The sequence below is a fragment of the Pogona vitticeps genome, chromosome 4 (genome assembly GCF_051106095.1).
Source record: "Pogona vitticeps strain Pit_001003342236 chromosome 4, PviZW2.1, whole genome shotgun sequence".
Classification (NCBI taxonomy): Eukaryota; Metazoa; Chordata; class Lepidosauria; order Squamata; family Agamidae; genus Pogona; species Pogona vitticeps.
In genome coordinates, this window is record NC_135786.1 from 199,422,918 (window position 1) to 199,440,665 (window position 17,748).

Here is a 17,748-nt window from a genome sequence, read left to right on the forward strand (position 1 = left end):
ATAAAAATACTGCTCTAATGTGATTTTTTATTATTTTAGAAATTACACTACTGGAGTGCTGAGAAAGAATATATAGACTTCTATTGACCTGTGGTCTGGAATAGTTCATATATCTCCTCTGTTTTGATCAATGCATGGGATGCTATGGGCATGTATCTCTTGCTTATCCACCGGGTACACCATTTTTTGTCTCCACCATCCCCATACAAACATGTTGTTATATGTACAATTCAACACACGGAGTTCAGAAACAAACTGAATGAACCATGTAATTCTAATTCCAAGGAGCAAAACTGTGTATGAAAAGAGTGTAAGCTCAGCTGTGTCATTGAAAGTGAGTCCTCGGGTTAAGTGTGTGCTCAGAAGCACACCTTTTTCTTAATTTGAAACAGACGGCAAGATCCATGGTGCCCTACTTTGTTATTTGGTTCCAGTTGGTGAGCCTCCAGTTCTGGGAAGGAAACCAAAAAGAATCTCACTAACTTGACTTCTATTCACCAGTGTTTTCAAGACACACTGTGAACCAAACTTGCTGAAAGAAGTGCAGCGACTCTGGCTGCAGTCAGTGATGAATGGGCAAATTACTGGTCATTAAGATGCATTGAGATCCTTGACAGGAAGATTAAAAACAACCACACAAGATAACATGACATTTTTGAGATGCAACCAGTTGCCTTTTTGTTGTTTACAGTATTTACTGTAAATGCAGAGCAGACATGTCCAGTGAAAATGGTTATGAAATAAAGACCTTTTATAAAAAAATCTTACAAGGATCTCTCCACAAATTCAGGCACAAAATTATATTGCTTCATATGCAAAAGATAAAGGTCACCTCAAGTAGTCTGCAGTAAATCCAGTTAGTACATTTAGAACAATACAAACTATCCACCAGCCTGTTTCACTGGTTGATTCACAATCCCTTTCACAAAGCATTCTAGGAGTTGTTTAACGTTTTGTTCAACAACTCGCTATGACCTTTATTCAAGATGTCATTTTCTGCAGTGGTCTTAGTTTCTCCACTACTGTAATACTGGATACAAATTATTGTGGGATGAGTTCACTTAGAGATTGAACTGAGAAAGAGAGAGAGATTCTTCTTTGATGCTGATGCACAAAGGTCTGTAATTCCAGCCTAATTGAGCCTCAAAACAGCAATGCTCCCCTAATTCTTGTCTAACCTTTTCTATCATTAGCCCCTCTATCCCCATCAAAAAAGACACACAAAACCAAGGAAGAGTCTTTAAGACCCAAAGAACATCCTGTGCAGTGAAACAAATTTTGACAAGCCATACTCCATTTTTGTCAGATTGCAAAAGGACATGGATATTTTAAGTTCCCTTGGGCAGAGGGAGAGAGGGAGGAAATTCTAAATTGTAAATACTTGTTATTAGGGATTTTCATGGGTCTCCTAATTTAGTTTGGGTTTAGAGAAGTTTGTATCATACTCTGTTCAATTTGTGCTGTTGGCACCAATTGATTTTTAAGACTCTCACTGACTTACACTGGAAAACCAATATATCTCTAACTCTTTTGCACAGATAAACATGAAATACAGAGATATGATAGATCCCTAAAGTGAAGAGTAAACCTGCCAGATTGTAGGCACCTCACATACTAGGCACCTTTACATTGTGTTTTTCCAAAAGAAGGAAAAAAGATTAGAGCAATTGGTGCCCTCTCCAATTCCATTTGCACTCCAGACACAAATCTGTCTCTGAAAATCACTCCACTCTACTCTGGAACTGAATCTGGTCATTTTGCTTCTGTGTGGACCTCATACAAATCACACTGAATTGGACTGATCAGTCAACAATTTGCAATTTGTCTGAATCTAGTGTACAGCCCTAATGTTAACAACTGACAGTTGTGTATGCACAATTATATTATTGGCTTTGCCAACACCCGAAATGATGATATGGATATTATATATTGTTTGGTTGCTCCGTTTCTGCTCGGATTTGAGGAGAATTTTGTTCATTAGTGCCCACTGCAGGATATGTCTTTTAAAATAATTAGGCATAAGGATGATAGATGAGATATTACTGCAGCCGTTAATTCATAACACTTTTCAGTGCCCCACAGAGATGTAAGATAATGCAAATGGACTCGAGCACCGAACCAGGATTCAGAAAAGAAAAGCAAGCGTCCTGTAAGTTCAAATAAGCTAAATAATTTCCAGTCAAACAAGGTAATTTTCAGCCATATTCTTCTGATGTTTTTCTCTGTTTGTAATTTACATAATTAAATAGCTTGGTGTTTCAAAGCAGCCACAGTAGTAAGGTCAGAGGGTTATATGTTAAATAGCAACAACCTAGGCTTTAAAAAAAAAGAAAAGCAGAGAGCAGCTGATCTCTTGTCACATAATTTTCTCCTTCTCTCCTCCCCTCCCCCCCTTTGGGCTAAGGGATCACAGACATTTTACTTTGGGAGGAGAGCTATAGGCCTTTGTCCTTTTGCAGGCAATCCAGGATCACAGATGTCCTTGATTACTGAGAAATCTCTTTTCATGATTTCTTCTCTCCTTCCTCCCTAAACAGCAGGTCATCGTTTTTGACATGAACATCTTTTTAAGAGGTACAACATTGTGTCTTTAAAGAAGGCAAAAGTACAGAGGAAAATAAGAATAAAACAGGTCACCCACTGAATTTTTAAGGCTAAAATTAAAAATTAAGGACAGATAACTCCAGTGCTCTTAAAGGCAGTTTGGAAACCAGCTGATTCCTACAGATTTCAGATGCTGTTTTTCCTCTTATGAAGATTAACTGTAACAGATGACATAAAGGGCACTGCAGGGCTGCTGGGTTATTTTCTAGATTTTTGGCTTCACAAATTGAAGAAACATCCTTCCACAGAAGGAGAAATAGATTTACAGAAGGGGACTTTCTATGAGTAAAAGGGATCTGTCTGTTCCATTTTCCAGCTCTTCTTCTGCTCACTTATTTTGTTTTTGTTCCATTTACTTAAAGAAGCAATGGGCAACCAGCAGACCCTGGGGTTGCATGAAAAGAAAAACTGCTTTTTTGAACTATTTTGTGGTGTATAGAAACATCTGTTCCTGAAGGACACACTCTATTCAAGTAAAGTAGTGGGCTGCAGTCCATGAAAGCCTATGCCAAATAAAACATGTTAGTCTTTAAGATGCCAGAAGACTGTTGTTTCTGATCCCAGAATTCACCAGTCAGTACTGGTCATGCTGCTATGGAATTCTGCGAGCTTTAATCCAGAAATATAGCTTTTCTGTTCTTTTTTCACATGTGACCCTTAAACTTAAACAAACTTCTGTCTAATTTGAAACGTCTTCTGTAAGTGATCAGTTCAGGCCCCTTCAAGAATAATCTCTGCCTTCTGCTAAGTGCAAAGTAAAGAAGGAAATAGAAGGGCTGGCAGAAAGATACAAAGGATGGTGGCAGAAAAAGGGGGGGAAGGGGAGGGAGCTTTTAGAATCTGACCCCCAAAATGGCTGGCCTGAGCTCTGTGCACCTCTGGGCTGGAGCAAACCCTGGCAAATTGCCTCCAGAGCCATATGGCTGACCTTATAAGACAAAAGACTGCTTAAGAAAATGTTGGACAGGACTCATTGATCCAAGCTCCTCCTTAGAGTAGACCCACTCAAGTCAATATGACTTGTCTTACTCACAAATATCTAATATGTTGATTTCAACATACTGAAATGCTGATTTCATTGCATCTGCTCTAAGGATGCCTATGTCTGGATCCAACCTTAAATTCATCTACGTAGATTACATTCAATTCTATCCATTTCAGGGAATGCTATTATCAGTGTCTATGGCCTATGTTGGGCAGCCAGTATAAAACTGGAAACTGGGTGGATGCTTCAGCTTACAGTTCTTTTTTCAATCAATTAAAAGCTGCTAAAACAAAGTGGAAGAGAGGTCCAGTTGGAGAACTGCAGACAGTGAATGCTTTTTGAAGAAATGATGGGTAACTGAAACAGGCAAGTCAACAGTATAATAACAGGCCAGAAATTAAAGGAATAGCATTGGGTGTAGTACTTATTGCACCCAACACATTTTCTGACAAAATGGGAGGATTTGGGTCAATTCCAGCTGTCTCTTGGAAAAGCTGAAAGAGAATGGGTAGATATTTCTGACCAATTTTCAACCCACTTAGTGTCAGCTCCTCATGTTTGCCTACTGGATGGGGAGGGGCTTTTCAGGGAAATTTCTTCATACGTATTTCTTTTTCAGGTAATATTTTGACCATGCCTCCTTCTGGTTCTAACTGAAATGGGAAATATTTGTGGGTTTTTAGTGGCAGAATCCTTTCAGAGATTCTGTTCCTACCTTTTTCCATTAGCAATAAGGTTGGCCTTACCATTAGGTGAAGAAAAGTCAATATGTTGTCAAGACTTGATTATATACATGAGAACTAAGATTGCCTCATTACCATGTTGGCTGTGGGTTTCTGGGAACTGTAGCTCAAAGCTGAAAGACTCCCATGTACAGTGGTGCCTCGCTTTACGATTGCCCCGTTTAACGACGAAACCGCATTACAATGAACTTTTTGCAATCGCTTTTATGATCGCAAAAAAATGTTTCCCTTGGGGGAAATTTGCTTTGCAGTGATTGGTTCTCTGCTTCACTAACTGATTATCGCAAAACAACAATTTTCCAACAGCTGATTGGCGGTTTCAAAATGGCCACAGGGTAAACAAAATGGCCCCCTGCTGTTTTCTGGGACAGATTCCTTGCTGCACAGGCAGCGAAAATGGCCGCCCTATGGAGGATCTTTGCTGGACAGTGAGTTTACAGCCCTTTGGAACGCATTTTTTAATGCATTTCAATGGTTTTTTTCTTTTTGCATTACGTTTCTGTTCTACAGCGATTTCGCTGGAATGAATTAACGTTGTAATGCGAGGCACCACTGTACAATGCAACTAGTTGTTGATGATAATGATGTTGATGATGACAATATATGATTTGTAATTTTAGAACTTTATTTGCATGTATGTTGTTGTGTGCCCTGGATACAAACCAAATTCATCCATCCATGCATCCATGCATCCATCCATCCATCTAAATAAATAAAATAATTCCTGTTCAGCTTCCTTACAAATAACTGTTAAGCAGAACATGAAAAACAGCGAGAGACAGCAAAGTGCCCATCAAGAATCAAATACAAAACCGTATGAGAAAGAAGGTGAAGGAGATCTCAGCTGTGAACCTCTATCTCTTGGTTGCCTTTTGCAGCTTGAAACAAAGTTGCATTTGACAAATAAGGCTATTTCCCCTACCTTTCACAAGGTGCAGTGCTTCATTTATTCCAAGTCAATGATATCAGAGTCTGGAAAGTTATATTTAATAGCATGAAGACTATACTGTATATAATAACCATCCATAACTGAACAGTAATCTCTGACTGATACTTTGGGTTCCACTCAGTTCCTGCATCTGCTGGGCTATTAACTGTACGCAAATATAACATGTAAAGAAGAGGTAGGAAATGGTGCTATATGTTGAATTGTACACGTAAGGTAACGTAGTACAGCTCCTTGCTTGACTATTTTGTTGTAGGTTTCTCTGCGCTGGAGCACTGCATTTGGCTTAAGTGGAAATTCACCATTCTTGCTTAGAAATTAGGAATTTCCCTGGTACCTGGATAGAATACTGACTTCTGCTGTGCTGTTTCTTGGTGTAGAGCTTCATTATCATCTTAGAGCTGCAGAGCTGGAAGGGTCCCTATCAATCACTGAGTCCAGCCTCTGTCAAGGAGGCATAGTGGGAATCGAACTCCCAACGTCTTCACTCCACAGCCAGGTGCCTAAGCCACTGAGCAATCCAACAATTTGATAGAACAGTTCAGCTTTGCCAATTGCCAGATAAATCTGTCTTTGAATTGCTTGCTACACTTAGAAGATTTCACTGAAAGCATGACAGGAAAATGGGCCTAACTTCATATTGCCTGCGTATCAGTGACCAGTGGTAGAGTCTCCAGTAAAGTGGCCAATATTCATTTAGGGCATGATATTTCTAAACACTGTGTTTATGTTTATTGCTGGAAATGTTTTGATGGAACCTGAACTGAGGATTCTATTTTTTCCAGGGTGGTCTGCTGAAGGGCAACAGAATTATAATCAAATATCTTACTAAACCAGAGCAATGGTGATTATGGTTGCTTTTTGGGCCAAGAAGAACATAAAAGTTATAACCAGATAGGCTTATCACGCCCAGTCTTCCGTTTCCTGGTCAGAGGCCCCGATGAAACCAAAAACCGAAACAATAATTCTTCAGTGACAAGTGTTCAACATCACACTGTGCTTCTACTGCTGTAGGAAAGGTTTACATGTCATTACTATCTTATAAAATTTATTTTACTTCTTAAAATACTTGTAAGCTATCTTGTTCTGAACACCTATCAAGATGAATGAGATACTAGCAAAATATCAGGAGAAACCCTGGTGACCTGGACCCTCCATCTCTGTGGGGCAGGAGGACGAGTCACCCCCTATCCTTCATCTGCCAATGTCACTTTCTCCTACTGTTCCTTCTGCTGCAGCTATCCTTCCTCACTTCCCACATAATCCTCCAGCATGTGTGTGTTTGTGTGTCTGTTCTGTGCAGTCAAGTGGAAATTGACTTATTCTTAATAGGGCTTTCAAGGTAAGCAAGATATTTAAGGAGTGGTTTTATCAGTTCCACCACCCCAGTGAGTTTCTGTGGTGGAGTCAGGATTTGAATCCTGTTCTCCAGAGCCTTGTCTATCATTCTGTCCTCTACACCGTATTGGGAATCCATCCAGCATGCGAATGAAACAACTTATGCAAAATGATGGTGACTGCTGCTTTGCTGCATGGAATTCTTTGGATCAGAATCAGTAGAGGAAGTGTCTGCATCTAAAAGACATCTAAAGTGTCTTTCTCTAAAAAGGGCCAACTAGTTGTTCTGTGTTTGTTGTGTGTACAGTATGTGCTTTGCCTCACAGAGGGAAAAGATACAGATTTTGTAAAGACAGTCTGGGCCAAGAAGAAAGTAGCAATTTTTTTCTCCCTCTGCCCTTCCCCCCTCCCCATTTATCAAACATATATCTCCCTGAAGTATGCAATTTCACCTTGTTCTTGCTCCACAGCTATCTCATTTTCCTTTAATGCTTTACTATCTTTTCTTAGCAGGGCCAGCCCAATATATTTGCTGAGTGAGGAAAAGCAGCAAATGGTGCCCATCTACAAATCAAGTCATGTAAATAGCTGATACCATAAGGTCAAAAAAGGGGGAAACCACAAGATCATTCTCCTATTTCTCACAATCCTAACAATTATATTCAGAAACTCATCCTGATTTTCACATCTGTCTGTCTATCTATCTATCTATCTATCTATCTATCTATCTATCTATCTATCTATCTATCTATCTATCTATCTATCTATCTATCTATCTATCTATCTATCTATCTATCTATCTATCTATCTATCTATCTATCTATCTAATCTAATCTAATCTAATCTAATCTAATCTAATCTAATTAAAATATTGTAGCCCATCTTTCTATAAAAAGGACCCAAGATGGCTTTCCAGCAAATTACAAAACCATGCTCTTTAGCTAAATTATGAATTTCCAACTAATCCATCCATTCATTTTTTTATAATGAGTACCATGTCTTTCTCCCAAATGGACCCAAGGCAGCTTACAATATTAAAACAGACAATATTAATTAAAATATTTTTAATTCAACTGACCTCCTTATATTTTAATATAAACCAACATTCTGATCTGTAATGTTAGAATATCATCGGGGTTGATTTTGTGAAGGCTGCTAAGAATGTAATAGAGAAGTGCAGGGAGGAGGGGGGAGAGAGAGCTTCAACAGGGAAAAGAAGCAAAAGATGATTCTCTCAGAAGAATTTCACTTTAGAAATGTTGTCATGGTATTCCTGGAAAGCACAAAGATGCATGTATCTACATGAGCTAAAAGGACTTAATTCAATGAATATTATGACCTGTATCCATGAATAAAAGACAAATGCCAAATTTGGGGTGCAATTCTGCACACTGGTGTTTATTTAGAGAAAATTACAGTTTTGCCTACCCTGCAGTTTCCCTTAATATGTGATATTATTTATTTCACTAAGAAAAGAGACTCAAGAAACATGACATTGTTTAATTCATTATACATTTGCTTTACAGTGAATTGTCTGAAGAATCTTTTCCCTTCCCTTCCACATTGGGAGAGAAAGAATAGATAAGATAGCCATTTCTTTTACAGCAAATGACATATTTTTCTTCTTGCCGCAAACGGGCCTAGCACAACTGAGAGACACTGCTCTGAAGACTGAATGAACAAGGAAACATGGAAGCAGATTATGTGTTACAGACACATTTTGATGCAACACTCCCCTCCTCTCATACTGTTATAAGAGATCAAGGTGAACTGCCATGCTAAGAACTTCAGGAATGTTTAGGAAAGAAGAAATCTTTCCATTTGTTGTTTATGTGTAGCAGCAGCAGAAGAATACAGTTTAAGAAGTGGAAATTAAAAACATTATTTTTTAAAAAAAACAATCCAATGATGGTACATGAGAGTGTGTGAAAACATGACATATTTAATTAATACTGTACTCTCATTTTATAAGTCATCCACGATTTGAGACTGGGTAATTATCTTTGAACGATGCTAAATTTCTAAGGTAAATGGTACCCAGTGCACCTCACAAACAATTCTGTGTATAGTAAAACATTTGTAACTGTCATGCCACAGAAGAGGAAAAAATATATAGCCTGTGTATGTCTAGCTTTTCATGTTTGTATTTTTGTGTGGTGTTTTTTATTTAAAGGACACATTTTGAATTCTTGCAGAGAAAGGCAAGGCCTCAGAGCCTCACACCTATGCTATAATCAAATATGATTAAAGGCAGAACCAACAAGCAAGCCCTGCATTAAATAGATCATGGATTGCTTGTGGGTCTGTAACAGATGCTTTGTTTATCCAGTTGCAAGTCTGTCAAAAAGAGTCATTCCTGTGATGCTGCTTATCGCACTTCTAATTCTGCGCAGGCAGAACTGTTTGCCTTGAAAAAGTGATTTTTTTAGCCCCATTCTATCTGGCTGCCCAGAATTTTCAAAGCAGCAGAATGTTGTTGTGTTGTTGTTTAAAGAAAGCCCTTTTAATCAGATTACCCTTGGCAAATGTCCCAAACTCAGGCTGAAGTGCAATGCTTGTGGTTTCTCAGCAGCTTACACTAAGCCTGCATCATGGAAATAATCTACTTTTAAAACCGAGGGAAAAAATTAACTGCACTAAGGACATAAGTCACTGTCATTAACGAATGATTAGGCGAAACATTTTTATACAATGTGTAGCCCAGTTTCATGTTGTGCATGATCTCTGTGCAGATGGGTGAATAACATAGTCAATGGTTTTTTTTGTCTGATGGACTTCATGACACCCAATAAATATGACCTTTACAAAAATTAATTTCAATTTCTTTCTGCACTTGTGAGAAAACGCAATATACATCTGCACACAGAACCCAACATCCACATGTGCAAAATAAAAATGTAAAAGTGTTTAAACCACTTGAATAGATATTTTTATGGAGGAGCATAGCATTTTGTAAAGTACCTAATCTATTTTGAGTGCTGTGTAACAGTAACTTTAATCATTGTTGTTGTTTTTCTTGTTCAGTTAGCCTCATCTTCCTCAACACTGCATTCTATTTTTGGACAAGGGCCTAGGCATAAACCTACTCTAGAAACCAGGTCAACCTATTTTCATTTATTATTATTTATTTTGTGCAAACATGTTGTTTCTTATTTGATTGGGGAAACAGCCTTGTGATTGATTTAGAGTAAGTCCAATTTAATTGTTGTAATATCATGTCACCTCAACTGCCACCATGACCACAGTAATGGAAATGTTTACATAGATATCCCATAACCACCCCTCCTTTTCCCTTAGTATTTGTGAAAGAAATGGCAAAGCAAAAGAAGTAAGGCCCTATGACTATGTAATCTAAAAATGTGGCATGTCAAACAGCCTTGCTAATTTTGTATGTTCAAGAAAGTAACTTAATGGCACATAGGAATGAATGATGGGAAGCCTTACTGTCATCCTCAAAACTAACTTCAAGAGACATAGGAAAGGTACCACTCATCTTGTTCAGGAAGCGGCCTGCTCCATTATGGAGCCTGAGTTTGGGCATTCAGCAGAAAGGGGCATTCCTAATTCATGAAACAGGCCATTAATCCTCTGTTTGTCAGAACTGTGTTGACAGTAATGCATCCTGACACTAGAAGGCATATTCATTAAATGTCCCGCTCCTTGGATATTGCAGAAGCATTCTGTACCAATGGCAAATGTCTTCTAAATCACCATTCAGGCTCAAGCAGAAGGAAGAGAAAATGGGAGGATGATAGGAAAGCAGGTAGTCAGGCCGACAGAAATCACCGGCGTTGCCCACTCAGTGAAAAGGTTCAAGACACGCAGCCATGCAATTACATGCTGCAATCCTTGCAAAAGATGTGATGCTACTATATGTACTGTACATGAAATACTCTTCTTTCCAGGCATGGGTTTGGGTTGTTCCCCCCCACACACACACACTTTCTATCCTTCCCCCTCCCCTCCTGAGCTCATAAATAATTCATTGGCTGATAAATATGCAATTCTAAAAAGTGCAGACACCGCAGCACGTTTCCACCCCCCCCCTTCCAGGTTTATGCTTTTCACACAGAAGACCTGAACTGCACTTAACAGATGACATATTTTCCAGAATTCAAAAAGCTTTAATATCTATCAATATACCTACATACACGTGCACACACATGCACATCCACACTGCAACCTTTTGACTAGACTGATGTATTTCAGGCCTGTTTTTCGCTTGACATGTTGTGAACTATATACGCAAGATGCAGTGAGAAGGTGGAAATGCTACGCACTTTTCAAAAGGATGGTCAAAGAGCAGCTTAATCTATATTTTCAATTCATTCCATGTTAATATATATACTATTTTAATACACACACACACACATTTGACCATACATAACCTATATGCTGGAAGCCATTCAATAGATAAAATGCTAGGGAAGCATCCTTAGTTTTCTTACTAATAGCGATTAATTTAATCTCCCCTGAAAGTAATTTCAGAAGCTGCTTTAACATGAATACAGAGCATGGTTTTGCTTGCTATTCTCAAACATGTAAAAGCCACCCAAATAATTGCAATAGTAAAAAAGAAAGAAGGAAAAAGAGAGGAAAAAAACAGAGAGTTTCCATTTTGTAGACTAATTGATTGATTACATGGGCTAAAACAAAATGGTGGATTACCTTTTCTACCGTAAACTAGTTTCATGCTGACATAACAGAGGAAAAATAGCATGTAGAAAACAATCACCATAAACAGAAGGAGAGGTTATATGCACATATATGAATATACAGTAATCACACACATACGTATTTTGTCTGTGAGTACACACACACATGCACATATTTATAGAATAGAATATACAGTAAATGTGTGTAAAACACAAGCACACTGAACAATAAAAAAACATACCACAAGCTGCAATATCAATATTGCTATTTTACTTTTGCAACCATTAAATATATTTTAAAAAATGTTTCATTCTGTGATGGGTAACCTTTTGGATGAACACTTAAATTGGAGCACCATGGGTAAGAAATAGACCACAGCATTTAATGTGGACCAGCTAGTTGGATGCCTATGTATACTGTACAATAATTTCAAATTTAATTAAATCACACTGCTGATGCCAGTCATCCCAACACTGTAAAGATGATTAACTGCATACTTAAAGGTAATGTAAAAGCTGCCTTTCAAAAGTAACATCAGTGTAGTACCCTGAGAAAGGCTGCCTTGTGAGAGATTTACAAAGAAGGCGCCTACCTGGATCTCATGTCACTGTCAGAAAAAGGGCCCTGCGTAGAACTATAAGCACTGCACCAAAAATAATATATATTTTAAAGCTTTTTATACAGGATGCTTATGGCAAAGCAATTCTGAGCTGTCTTTACACTTCTGGGCATACATCTCCCAATCTGACGTCTGATGTTGCAGAAGAGGTTTTGCCAGTTTGCATTGTCATCGTACAGAATGGCCTGCGTTCAGTACACAAACAAGATCTGACGCATTCTAATGTGGGGACTCTCTTGTCACAGCAAAGCGGCTGACCTGTTATATATACCACTTTTCTTCCATTGTATTTCATTCAGAGCAGCAGCAGGACAATGGGCCTGACAGGCCTAACCATGGATTGTCACCTTGATTTGTCCAGTCAAACAGATAGACAGAATTGAATTATATTCTGCCACTTTTGAGCACTGCATGGAAGCAAAACATACTCTCAGACAATGTTTTCCACATTATGTCCTTTGAGAAACCTCAGACCTTATAGATACTATAGGCAGAAGTGCTCACAGTAGAATTTACCAAAAGACACCACTATAGTGATTTATACTGCAGAGGTCCTGTGTGACTTATTACAGTGACATTAATTAACAAATTCCTTGGGTCAGAGGGAGACCCATACAGTCACCAGATAACATTATAATGCATGCAGTTACACCTTTCTTCCTGGATGTAAGCTATTAGGGTCAGACTCTGCCCATGAGCCAGACAACTATAGGAATAGCACAAGGCATCAAATGTGCTCCCCTGATCTATGCATATCCTATTTCTGAATGATGCTTCCTTTTCCCACCTGATAAACTGGCACATGTTTTTCCATGCCCATGTCACTCATACACACTATAAGTGATTCATTGTTCTCACACTGGGGTGATACTTTCTGGATTGTGTTATGTGTCTCTGGCTCAACACTGAACATGTGAGGCTGATTTCCCAGATCTCCAAATAAGAGCTTGTTGTGTATAGCAGTGGGCTGCATGTATGTTGATTTGCAGGTGAGCACTCTTAGCATTGGCACCTTTGACAGAGTGGATTATTTTCCACAAATTGGTATAAAAGGATGCTTGGAATTAGTTGTGTCCCTCTGTAAACAACTATTTTGTGATTCACGTGCAGTGTTGGAACACTGTGCAATTCTCAAGTGTGGTCAATGCAACGGTTGTTGTTATAGATAGTTCCTTTGTATCAGCTTAAGTGGTGCAGCCTTGTGTATGCACAGTTTAAGCTGGTCCAAAGGAGCTATCTAAGCAGAGAACCATATTTCTGCTTTCCAACCACTGAAAGTAAGTTGTAGAACATAATATATGTGGGGGTTTCACATGAAACCCCCACATATATTATGTTAAACAGTTTTGTAAAAGGAGCAGCATTATCAATGTAAAATTATATTAACATGTTTAATATTCTATGGTTATGTTGCTAACATGTTTAAACTCACAAGATACATATACGTATTCTTTAAAGGTGTTGTCCATTATATGTATGATAATGTTTAACACTTCTAAATAATAAATAACAAATAAAATCAAAATTAATTTTTATTCTACCCCTTACCTTTCTCTCTCTTACTATCTTTCACACACACACACACAAACACATATACAGAGAGAAAGAGAGAGAAACTGGATTGTTAAAAAAAGACACACATTTTAACAGGGGCAGGATTCTAAGGTCCCAATTTTTGAACATGCTGATTTTCAAAGCACATTACAAAACATACAGGATTTTTAAAGCTCAATTTGCATAGGTTGCATCTGCTCCTTTAGCCATAGAATGTTATTTCTTTTAAGAATTGTGTCCTTCCATGCAATTTGGTAACATCTGAGAGAATATTTTGGGAATCACACCATAACCATTCAGTCTACTCAAGGACAGTGGAATAAATGGGATTACATCAGAGGAGGCAATTATTGAACTGCCAGTTTGACTATATGAAATCTTCCACTGCTTATCAACTAAGAATAAATAAGAGCAATAGGAAAATGCAATGCATCGGAGCTATATGAAAATACAGAGCCTGGGAGCGGGGAACGAAAAGCTATTTAAAAATAATAATAATAAAGGTTTTAAATAAATAAATACCTGTGTTTCCTCCAACCAAGTGCTTGTTAATTGTTTCAGATACATATATAATGAAAATCCACATTTAATATACAGCTTTTCCCTAGAAAATGCAACACACTTGTCTCTAAAGAAAAAAATATTTCCAGAAAAAAAAGCAGATTTATACATCTCTGTTTCTTAGGTAAGCCTCATACCCTCTTTCACATTACAATAATGTGTTTGTTTCCAAGCTTGCAGTATTTTAAACAGGCATGGAAGGCTAAGCATATGTAAAATTTGTTGAGTTTCCACACTGAATTGTAAATGGAGTGATCTTGCCGATGGATACACACTCAGTCCCTCCCTTCCATGTACACCTAGTTCTATTAATAGCAGTAAACCATATACCAAAAATCTTTCATGCTGCCTTAACGTTTCTAAGCCATTCAAGATGAGTTATAGCATGACAAATAAAAATAAAAGCTTACCCAGATATGGTAATGCTAACGTGTATATCCATCAAAGAGCTATATATTCATGGGAAAGATTTCAGCCCAAACAAAAGCCCTCCACTACCTTTGTTGGCAAGCATGTTAAAAAGTAAACGGCAATAAACCCTCTTATTATTTTTAGAGCAGGAATGTTTAGGAAAACCTAAAAAAAAGCCAAAAGAACCATTTATTGTCCAAAGAGAAAATGGTACAGATTTATCTTTCCTCTGAATTCTAGGCAGCCAACCATAACAGCTCTTTGACAGTGCACCTGACTGCAGCAGAAATGGGGTGTGTGATGGTGATGGTGGATGACAGAAAGGGGCCATATGAAGTACTCTTATGCCGTTTACATAAGACGATTTCAGCAGACTCCAGCCTTATCTAGTTATACTATCTACATTTGGGAGGGCTTATCTAATTGTGTGTGGCTCACAAGAAGAAAGAGGGGGAGAAGCAAAAGTTGCATTCTTTTCTTCGATTGTAACATTTTCTGTTGAATGAAAGGATTTTCTAATTGACTTTGGCAGCCTGCTCCTAATAAGAGCCAAACAAACAAGGTTACTCAGAGTCCTTATTTGAAAAGGATGAGATGTTTGTTTTGTTCTGTGTGGTTAATGGTGTGATTTCCCCCAGATTTCACTGTAAATGGACTCCTTTTGATGCTTAATTCCTCACACTAGCTGGGCAATGTGCACATTTGAGATTCTCGTGGAAACACATTTTCACGTTCAAAACACTCTAATCCGAACACAGGACAAAGAGGTTAGTTAAATTGCACAACAGAGGTTCTTGATTCTGTGTAGTCCTATTCATCTAATTGGTTTGGGCAAAGCTCGTGGGGTTTCAGATAAAAGTAAGAAGTTTTCAGATAATGTAGCATTTGGAAGGCTAGATGATTGATGATTAATTCCAGATCAGTTCTAGTCGAATTTGGGGAACACTTGTCCCTTACAGCATTGCTAGGAAAGGCATATGTATCGTAACTTAGAAAAACTGGTGAACCGTATTTGTATTGTTTTAAAAGAAATTTGAAAAATAACAATAAAACAGGAGTGACTGGTTCTGGTAGGAAGGAAGAGGAAAGCTTTCACACAAACATTTTGTGAAGTAAAATATATCTTAGTGATATACAAACAAATCCTATAGCTCTTGATGTCCAATTTATTTCATATATAATATATCCATACATTTATCTCTTCCAGTATCTACTGTTTGCCTGTCTGCAACAGTGTACAAAGCAGGAAAGGGAAATGCTAAGTACAAGGTGCATAAAGATGAAGAGAAATCATTTCCCATTAGAGATTAGTAGGACAAGCTCCATTAAAAAAAAAAAACACCAAATACAGTTTCTTTTCTTTTTTAAAAAATAGCAAGATTTTTTTTGCCAATGACGACATGAAAATGAATGCACATTAATCCTGTATTTTGAAAATAGCTGTTCAATAGTGTTGTGAAAGCTATTGAATAAATCTCAGCCAGTATGGGTTTTTTGCCCACCGGGTGTATTTCCATTTGAAAAACAATTTTCCTGCAAGGTGGTGTGACTTTAGGTGGATCAAGAATTCAAATGCAGAGGGAACACATGGTTCAGAAGGAACTAATGTGAAAATGATGCCACTCTGCAAGCTTTAAAAGATGTTCTGTAGTCTTTCCAAAATAGCGTCCTTCACAAGTTAAAACAGAGCTCCATGGATCACATACTACATTCTAGTAGCCTGATTCCCATCATAGTTATTATCTATATCCAATCTTTAAAATGCTACTTGTAGCATGATTTACATCATTTGTCCCCAAACTATTCATATATAAACAGTTCTTCTGGAATTCACAGAATACGGTAAATGACCTCTGTTTTAGACTCTGCAACCACACCAATTATGATTGAAGAAAAAGATTTTCTTCATTTCTTAATTTTTGCTCCAAAAATGCATGTTTTCAGGGGATGTTTTATTTTACAGTCATGTCATCTTCTGGTTGCTGCACAATGCTGCACAATGGTGGAGGGTGGGGTTTCACTTTACTGGGACTTATTTTGGGGGTAGGGCTTAAATTACGAGCATCCTGAAAAATCATACTAGGGTTTATTTTCAGGTTAGGTCTTATTTTGGGGGAAAACAAGGCATTCCTTTTTCCTTTTTTTAAAAAAATCACTAAAACATTGAATGTGTTCCAACTCTATAGCTTAGGAAAAAAAATAAAATGATACAACAATGCAATATCTATAAGAAAATATGGATGTATAAATGCATGTTTCTATAATTTTTCTGTATTGAATTAAAGGGATGAGATGGGAGGTGGACCAACCACTGTCCACAAATGCCTGGCATTAATTTTTAACATACTTTATGGCACTACAGGAAGTTATCTGCTGCTCAAATTCTGCTTCAGTTATATATATTTTATTTAAATATAAAATAAATGGCTAAAATATATATTGAGTGTGTTTAGTGTGTTTACATTGTCGTTATGTTCCATCAAATTGCTTCTGGCTTACAGTAACTGTTTGAATCAACAAACTCTAAAAGGTTCTGTCATTAATAGTCATGTAAACAAAAGGCTGTGGTTCCCTTATGGAGTCAGTCTAGCTCACATTCTGCCTTTCTCTTTTCCTAGTGCCTTTCACTTTTCCTAGCATTTACTATGTTTCCCCAGTGTGATATGTTCAAAGTATAATAGCCATAGTGTAGTCATTATTGCTTCCAATGAAAGATCAAGTTTGATTAGACCTGGTGCCTTTTTTTGGGTGTGTGTGTGTGTGTCTTTCTGGTGATCCATGGTATCAGCATAACCAGCATTCCTCCAACACCACAATTTCAATAAATTGGTTTCTTTACCAGTCCACTTTCTTCATTGTTCAGATTTCATATCCATATAGAGTAACTCGGAATACTATAGGACAGATTATCTTGACATTGGCTCCCACTGACACAAACTTTACTTAAGGAAATGTTCCAGTTTGTTCATATGTGCCCTTCCAAGTCCCAGTCTTTCTGATTTCTTGGCTGCATTCTCAAATTTACCAATGATTTAATCAAGGTACAGAAAATCCTTAATAATTTCAATAGATTAATTCCCACCATTAAATTATGCAATTCTTCCACAGACAATAGTTCTCTTTCCTGGAAGTCCAGTTGTAGTCATGCTTCTGCACTTTCTTCTTTAAACTTCATTAATACTCATGTAAATGTTTTATTGTGGAGTAATATGGTATCATCTGCATATGTTAGAACATTAATGTTTCTTACACCAATTGTCACTCCTTCCTCTAAATCAAATTCATATTTCCATATTGTACATTCCATAAATAGATTGAATAAATAGGTAAT

At 37.6% G+C, this 17,748-nt stretch overlaps 1 long non-coding RNA gene across 1 annotated transcript in view; it reads right to left on the minus strand.

Moving 5' to 3' along the window:
* The window catches only part of LOC140706945 (uncharacterized), a 125,769-nt gene extending 110,972 nt beyond the window's left edge, over window positions 1-14,797 (minus strand). The window contains exon 1 of the long non-coding RNA XR_013545423.1: window positions 14,417-14,797. This is a non-coding gene — a long non-coding RNA (uncharacterized LOC140706945). The remainder of the gene's footprint in view (window positions 1-14,416) is intronic.
* Between the last annotated feature and the right edge of the window lie 2,951 nt (window positions 14,798-17,748).